The 9036-nt window shown below is 41.2% G+C and overlaps 1 non-coding gene across 1 annotated transcript; it reads right to left on the bottom strand.

The window, feature by feature from the left end:
• Positions 1 to 5325: 5325 nt before the first annotated feature.
• LOC112700276 (small nucleolar RNA R71) lies at positions 5326 to 5433 on the bottom strand. Its single transcript, XR_003153186.1, has one exon. It is a non-coding gene; the product is annotated as a small nucleolar RNA R71 (small nucleolar RNA).
• Positions 5434 to 9036: the final 3603 nt, after the last annotated feature.

Genomic DNA, 9036 nt, shown 5'->3' with positions numbered 1-9036 from the left:
CTGCTAATTTCATAATCCTAGAAACTGAGAAGGATGAGGATGAATCCATCATCCTTGGCAGACCTTTCCTAGCCACAGCAAAACCTATGATTGATGTTGACAGAGGAGAATTGGTCCTTCAATTGAATGAGGACTACCTTGTATTCAAGACTCAAGGTTCCCCTTCTGTACACATGGAGAAGAAGCATGAAAAGCTTCTCTCAATACAGAGTCAAACAAAGCCCCCACATTCAAACTCTAAGTTTGGTGTTGGGAGGCCACAACCAAACTCTAAGTTTGGTGTTGAGAGGCCACAACCAAACTCTAAATTTGGTGTTGAGAGGCCATAACTATGCTCTGATTATCTGTGAGGCTCCATGAGAGCCCACTGTCAAGCTATTGACATTAAAGAAGCACTTATTGGGAGGCAACCCAATTTTTATTTATCTATGTTAAATTTCCATTTTTCATTATTATTTTACGTTTTCTTTAGGTTGATAATCATGTAGAGTCACAAAAATAACTGCAAAAATCAAAGCAAATTCAAAAATAGCATTAAAAACAGAACACCCTAGAGGATAAGCTTACTGGCATTTAAACGCCAGTAAGAGTAGCAGAATGGGCGTTAAACACCCAGTCTGGCTCCATTCTGGGCATTTAATGCCAGAAATGGGCACCAGACTGGAGTTTAACGCCAGAACAAGGCAACAAGCTGGCGTTAAATGCCAGAAAAGAAAGAAGGATTGGCGTTAAATGCCAGAAAGGGAAGAAAAGCTGGCGTTAAACGCCAGAAACAGGCAGCAACCTGGCGTTTAACGCTAGAATTGCACTCTAAGGGCGTTTTGCACACTTAAATGGAGCAGGGATAAGAAGTCCTTAACCCCTCAGGATCTGTGGAACCCACAGGATCTCCACCAACCTCAACTTATTCTCTCTCCCTCCCATCTTTTCATAACACTCTTCCCTAAATACCCTTCACCAATCACCTCCATATCTCTTTCCCAAATACCCCTCACCAATCACATCCATATCTCTTCCCCAAAAACCCCACCTATCTCCAAATTCAAAATCCTTTTCCTCCTAAACCCAACCCCAAATACACGAACCTACCCTTCCCCCCGCTCCTATATAAACCCCCCACACTCCTTCATTTTCACACATTACCAACACTACTTGTACGCCTTGGCCGAACCACATACCACCCTCCATCCCTTCCATTTTCTTCTTCTTCCCCTTCGTTCTTTCTTCTTTTGCTCGAGGACGAGCAAACCTTTTAAGTTTGGTGTGGTAAAAGCATTATTTTTTATTTTTCCATAACCATTTATGGCACCTAAGGCTGGAGAAACCTCTAGAAAGAGGAAAGGAAAGGCAAAAGCTTCCACCTCCGAGTCATGGGAGATGGAGAGATTCATCTCAAAGGTCCATCAAGACCACTTCTATGAAGTTGTGGCCAAGAAGAAGGTGATCCCTGAGGTCCCTTTCATGCTCAAAAGGAATGAGTATCCGGAGATCCGATATGAGATTCGAAGAAGAGGTTGGGAAGTTCTCACCAAACCCATTCAACAAGTCGGAATTTTAATGGTTCAAGAGTTCTATGCCAATGCATGGATCACTAGGAACCATGATAAATGTATGAACCTGATGAGCGGATAATTTGTACGCTTTTTGACATTGTTTTTAGTATGTTTTTAGTATGATCTAGTTAGTTTTTAGTATATTTTTATTAGTTTTTAGTTAAAATTCACTTTTCTGGACTTTACTATGAGTTTGTGTGTTTTTCTGTGATTTCAGGTATTTTCTGGCTGAAATTGAGGAACCTGAGCAAAAATCTGATTCAGAGACTAAAAAGGACTGCAGATGCTGTTGGATTCTGACCTCCTTGCATTCGAAGTGAATTTTCTGGAGCTACAGAAGTCCAATTGGCGCGCTCTTAATGGCGTTAGAAAGTAGATATCCTGGGCTTTCCAGCAATATATGATAGTCCATACTTTGCTCAAGATTTGATGGCCCAAACCGGCGTTCAAAGTCACCTTCAGAATTCCCAGCGTTAAACGCCGGAACTGGCACAAGGATGGGAGTTAAATGCCCAAACTGGCACCAAAGCTGGCGTTTAACTCCAAGAAGAGTCTCTACACAAAAATGCTTCAATGCTCAGCCCAAGCACACACCAAGTGGGCGCGGAAGTGGATTTTTATGTCATTTACTCATCTCTGTAAACCCTAGGCTACTAGTTCTCTATATATAGGACCTTTTACTATTGTATTTTAATCTTCTGATCTTTGGAATCTTTTGATCTTTAGATCTTTTGATCACTTTGGGAGGCTGGCCATTCGGCCATGCCTAGACCTTGTTCTTATGTATTTTCAACGGTGGAGTTTCTACACACCATAGATTAAGGTGTGGAGCTCTGCTGTACCTCGAGTATTAATGCAATTACTATTGTTCTTCTATTCAATTCCGCTTGTTCTTGTTCTAAGATATCACTTGTTCTTCAACTTGATGAATGTGATGATCCGTGACACTCATCATCATTCTCACCTATGAACGTGTGCCTGACAACCACCTCCGTTCTACCTTAGATTGGGTGGATATCTCTTGGATTCTCTAACCGGAATCTTCGTGGTATAAGCTAGAACTGATGGCGGCATTCAAGAGAATCCAGAAGGTCTAAACCTTGTCTGTGGTATTCTGAGTAGGATTCGATGATTGAATGACTGTGACGAGCTTCAAACTCCTGAGGGCGGGGCGTTAGTGACAGACGCAAAAGAATCACTGGATTCTATTCCGGCCTGATTGAGAACCGACAGATGGATAGCCGTGCCATGACAGGGTGCGTTGAACATTTCCACTGAGAGGATGGGAGGTAGCCACTGACAACGGTGAAACCCTTGCATACAGCTTGCCATGGAAAGGAGTAAGAAGGATTGGATGAAGACAGTAGGAAAGCAGAGAGACGGAAGGGACAAGCATCTTCATACGCTTATCTGAAATTCCCACCAATGAATTACATAAGTATCTCTATCTTTATCTTTATGTTTTATTCGTATATCACCCATACCCATTTGAGTTTGCCTGACTAAGATTTACAAGGTGACCATAGCTTGCTTCATACCAACAATCTCTGTGGGATCGACCCTTACTCGCGTAAGGTTTATTACTTGGACGACCCAGTACACTTGCTGGTTAGTTGTGCGAAGTTGTGTTTATGCCATGGTATTGAACACCAAGTTTTTGGATTCATCACCGGGGATTATTTGTGTTATGAAAAGTATTGATCACAATTTCGTCCACCAAGTTTTTGGCGCCGTTGCCGGGGATTGTTCGAGTATGGACAACTGACGGTTCATCTTGTTGCTTAGATTAGGTATTTTTCTTCAGAGTTCTTAAGAATGATTTCTAGTGTTTCAAGGTGATGTTCTTATCATCACCAAAGCTGATTGATCTTCATCAATTTAGCTCTTGAATGTAATGTCCTGCTGAAGCTTGGCTAGCCATGTCTAATTCCTTTAGACTGAAGCTTTAGACTAACATTGCATGATTCTTGGAATTCTCATTAAGAATTTTGATATCTTTATTTTCTTTTCCACTTAATTTTCGAAAAATTCAAAAAAAAAGTACAAAATCATAAAATCCAAAAATATTTCTTGTTTGAGTCTAGTGTTTTATGTTAAGTTTGGTGTCAATTGCATGTTTCTATTCTTTCTACATTCATGCATGTGTCTTCATTAATCTTCAAGTTGTTCTTGATGGTTTCATTGCTCTGATTTTTGAATTCTATTGACTTGAGTGTTTACGTTTCTCATATGCATTCTCATTTTGTTAGTGTCAGTAATATACAAACTGCTAAGTTTGGTGTCTGCATGCATTGTTATTTGATTTTAGTTGCATTTTGATTATTCCTTATTATTAAAAATCCAAAAATATTTTTAATTTGTATCTTTTCAAGTCAATAATGCAGAGGATTGAAGATTCAGAACATTCAGCAGAGGAATTACACAGAAAAAGCTGGGCGTTCAAAACGCCCAGTAAGGAAGGCAAACTGGTGTTTAAACGCCAGCCAGGGTGCCTGGCTGGGTGTTTAACGCCCAAAAGGGTAGTAGTTTGGCCGTTAAACGCCAGAATGTGCACCATTCTGGGCGTTTAACGCCAGGATGGCACAAGATGGAAGATTTTGTTTTCAAATCAAATTTTTTTTAGTTTTCAAAATCTTTTCAAAATCAAATCTTTTTCAAATCAAATCTTTTCAATCAAATCTTTTTCAAAATCAACTTCTTTCCATTTTCAAAGATACTTGCTATCAATTAATGATTTGATTCAACATTTCAAGTATGTTGCCTTTTCTGTTGAGAAAGGTTTAATGTTTGAATCATATCTTTTCTTGATAGCCAAGTCATTAATTTTCAAAATCAAATCTTTTTAAAAATATTTTTCAAATCATATCTTCTCAATCACATCTTTTTCAAAATTAAGTTTTCAATCATATCTTTTTAATTTCTAATTTCAAAATCTTTTTCAAAAATCACTTGATTTCTTTTCCACTCTTAATTTTCGAAAATCAATTAAAGTTTTTCAAAATGTTTTTAAAATCTTTTACTTAATTTTCGAAAATTACTTCCCCTCTTCTCACCTCCTTCTATTTATGGACTAACACTATTCCTCAATGAACAATTCGAACTCCATCTCTCTTGATAAGTTCGAATTCTTCTACCTCTTCCTTCCATTTTTCTTTTCCTCTGACACCTCAAGGAATCTCTATACTGTGACGTAGAGGATTCCATATTTTCTTGTTCTCTTCTCTTTCTTATGAGCAGGAGTAAAGATAAAAGCATTCTTGTTGAGGCTGACCCTGAACCTGAAAGGACCTTGAAGCGAAAACTAAGAGAAGCTAAGGCACAACTCTCTGTAGAGGACCTAACAGAAATCTTCAAAGAAGAAGAACCCATGGCAGCCAAAAACAACAACAATGCCAACAATGCAAGGAAGGTGCTGGGTGACTTTACTGCACCTACTCCCGACTTTTATGGGAGAAGCATCTCTATCCCTGCCATTGGAGCAAACAACTTTGAGCTTAAGCCTCAATTAGTTTCTCTAATGCAACAGAATTGCAAGTTCCATGGACTTCCATTGGAAGATCCTCATCAGTTCTTAGCTGCGTTCTTGCAAATCTGTGACACTGTCAAGACTAATGGGGTTGACCCTGAGGTCTACAGACTTATGCTATTCCCTTTTGCTGTAAGAGACAGAGCTAGGACATGGTTGGATTCACAACCTAAAGAAAGCCTGAACTCTTGAGAAAAGCTAGTCAATGCCTTCTTGGCAAAGTTCTTTCCACCTCAAAAATTGAGTAAGCTTAGAGTGGAAGTCCAAACCTTCAGACAGAAGGAAGGAGAATCCCTCTATGAAGCTTGGGAAAGATACAAACAATTAATCAGAAAGTGTCCCTCTGATATGCTTTCTGAATGGAGCATCATAGGTATTTTCTATGATGGTCTGTCTGAACTGTCCAAGATGTCTTTGGATAGCTCTGCTGGAGGATCTCTTTATCTGAAGAAGACGCCTACAGAAGCTCAAGAACTAATTGAAATGGTTGCAAATAACCAATTCATGTACACTTCTGAAAGGAATCCTGTGAACAATGGGACTAATCAGAAGAAAGGAGTTCTTGAGATTGATACTCTGAATGCCATACTGGCTCAGAACAAGATATTGACTCAGCAAGTCAATTTGATTTCTCAAAGTCTGTCTGGAATGCAAAATGCACCAGGCAGTACTAAGGAAGCTTCATCTGAAGAAGAAGCTTCTGATCTTGAGAACCCTTCAATGGAAGAGGTGAATTACATGGGAGAACCTTATGGAAACACCTATAATCCTTCATGGAGAAATCATCCAAATCTCTCATGGAAGGATCAACAGATACCTCAACAAGGTTTTAACAATAATAATGGTGGAAGAAATAGGTTTAGCAATGACAAGCCTTTTCCATCATCTTCTCAGCAACAGACAGAGAGTTCTAAGCAGAATACCTTTGACTTAGCAACCATGGTCTCTGATCTAATCAAGACCACTCAAAGTTTCATGACTGAAACAAGGTCCTCCATTAGAAATTTGGAGGCACGAGTGGGACAGCTGAGCAAGAAAATTACTGAACCCCCTCCTAGTACTCTCCCAAGCAATACAGAAGAAAATCCAAAAGGAGAGTGCAAGGCCATCAACATGGCCGAATTTGGAGAGGAGGGAGAGGCAGTGAACGCCACTGAGGAAGACCTCAATGGACGTCCACTGGCCTCCAATGAGTTTCCCAAAGAGGAACCATGGGAATCTGAGGCTCAAAATGAGACCATAGAGATTCCATTGGACTTACTTCTGCCATTCATGAGCTCTGATGAGTATTCTTCCTCTGAAGAGGATGAGTATGTCACTGAAGAGCAAGTTGCTAAATACCTTGGAGCAATCATGAAGCTAAATGACAAGTTATTTGAAAATGAGACTTGGGAAGATGAACCCCCTTTGCTCACCAAAAAACTGGATGACTTGTCTAGGCAGAAATTACCTCAAAAGAGACAGGATCCTGGGAAGTTCTCAATACCTTGTACCATAGGCACCATGACCTTCAAGAAGGCCTTGTGTGACTTAGGGTCAAGTGTAAACCTCATGCCTCTCTCTGTAATGGAGAAGCTAAGGATCTTTGAGGTGCAAGCTGCAAAAATCTCACTAGAGATGGCAGACAACTCAAGAAAACAAGCTTATGGACTTGTGGAGGATGTTCTGGTAAAAGTTGAAGACCATTACATCCCTGCTGATTTCATAGTCCTAGAGACTGGGAAGTGCATGGATGAATCCATCATCCTTGGCAGACCCTTCCTAGCCACAGCAAAGGCTGTGATTGATGTTGATAGAGGAAAATTGATCATTCAAGTGAATGAAGAATCCTTGGTGTTTGAGGCTCAAGGATATCCCTCTATCATCATGGAGAGGAAGAATGAAGAGCTTCTCTCAAAACAGAGCCAAACAGAGCCCCCACAGTCAAACTCTAAGTTTGGTGTTGGGAGGCCACAACCAACTTCTAAGTTTGGTGTTGAACCCCCACATTCAAACTCTAAGTTTGGTGTTGGGAGGTTCCAACATTGCTCTGAGCACCTGTGAGGCTCCATGAGAGTCCTCTGTCAAGCTACTGACATTAAAGAAGCGCTTGTTGGGAGGCAACCCAATGTTATATTTTATCTATTCTCTTTTGTTATTTTATGTTTTCTGTAGGTTGATGATCATGAGAAGTCACAAAATCAATTGAAAAAGCAAAAACAGAATGAAAAACAGAAAGAAAAATAGCACACCCTGGAGGAAGAACCTGCTGGCGTTTAAACGCCAGTAAGGCTAGCAGATGGGCGTTTAACGCCCAGTCTGTCACCATTCTGGGCGTTTAACGCCAGAAAGGGGCACCAGACTGGTGTTAAACGCCAGAAAAGGGCAAGAAGTTGGCGTTAAACGCCAGAAAGGGGCACCAGCCCGGCGTTTAACGCCAGAATTGGCACAAAAAACAATTTTGCTTGCCACTTGGTGCAGGGATGACTTTTCCTTGACACCTCAGGATCTGTGGACCCCACAGAATCCCCACCTACCCCACCACTCTCTCTCTTCTTCACCCATTCACCAATCACCTCAACACCTCTTCCCCAAAAACCCTTCACCTATCAAATCCCATCTTTCTCTTCACCACTCACATCCATCCTTCATAAAACCCCACCTACCCCACCATTCAAATTTAAACCACTTTCCCTCCCAAACCCACCCATACATGACCGAACCATAACCCTCCCCCCACCCCTATATAAACCCATCTTCCCTCCTTCATTTTCACACAACCTAAACACTCTTTCTCTCTCTTTGGCCGAACCACAAAGCCTCCTCCATCTCCTTCATTTCTTCTTCTTCTACTCTCTTCTTTCTTCTTTTGCTCGAGGACGAGCAAACCTTTTAAGTTTGGTGTGGTAAAAGCATTGCTTTTTGTTTTTCCATAACCATTTATGGCATCCAAGGCCGGAGAAACCTCTAGAAAGAGGAAAGGGAAGGCAAAAGCTTCCACCTCCGAGTCATGGGAGATGGAGAGATTCATCTCAAGGGTGCATCAAGACCACTTCTATGAAGTTGTGGCCTTGAAGAAGGTGATCCCCGAGGTCCCTTTCAAACTCAAAAAGAGTGAATATCCGGAGATCCGACATGAGATCCGAAGAAGAGGTTGGGAAGTTCTTACCAACCCCATTCAACAAGTCGGAATCTTAATGGTTCAAGAGTTCTATGCCAATACATGGATCACCAAGAACCATGATCAAAGTGTGAACCCGGACCCAAAGAATTGGCTTACTATGGTTCGGGGGAAATACTTGGATTTTAGTTCGGAAAATGTAAGGTTGGCATTCAACTTGTCCATGATGCAAGGAGATGAACATCCTTACACTAGAAGGGTCAACTTTGATCAAAGGTTGGACCAAGTCCTCACAGTCATTTGTGAAGAGGGCGCCCAATGGAAGAGAGATTCAAGAGGAAAGCCGGTTCAATTGAGAAGGCATGACCTCAAGCCCGTGGCTAGGGGATGGTTGGAGTTTATCCAACGCTCAATCATTCCCACTAGCAACCGGTCCGAAGTTACTATAGACCGGGCTATCATAATTCATAGCATCATGATTGGAGAAGAAATAGAAGTTCATGAGGTGATATCCCAAGAACTTTATAAGGTGGCGGACAAGTCCTCTACCTTGGCAAGGTTAGCCTTTCCTCATCTCATTTGTCACCTCTGTTATTCAGTTGGAGTTGACATAGAAGGAGACATCCCCATTGATGAGGACAAGCCCATCACTAAGAAGAGGATGGAGCAAACAAGAGACCCCTCTCATCATCAAATCCCTGAGATGCCTCAAGGGATGCACTTTCCTCCACAAAACTATTGGGAGCAACTAAACACCTCCCTAGGAGAATTGAGTTCCAACATGGGACAACTAAGGGTGGAGCACCAAGAACACTCCATCCTCCTCCATGAAATTAGAAAAGATCAAAGAATCATGA

Source organism: Arachis hypogaea, chromosome 6 (assembly GCF_003086295.3).
Source record: "Arachis hypogaea cultivar Tifrunner chromosome 6, arahy.Tifrunner.gnm2.J5K5, whole genome shotgun sequence".
Taxonomy (NCBI): Eukaryota; Viridiplantae; Streptophyta; class Magnoliopsida; order Fabales; family Fabaceae; genus Arachis; species Arachis hypogaea.
Note: the sequence above shows the minus strand (reverse complement) of the source record. Positions and strands in the feature narration are given on the sequence as shown.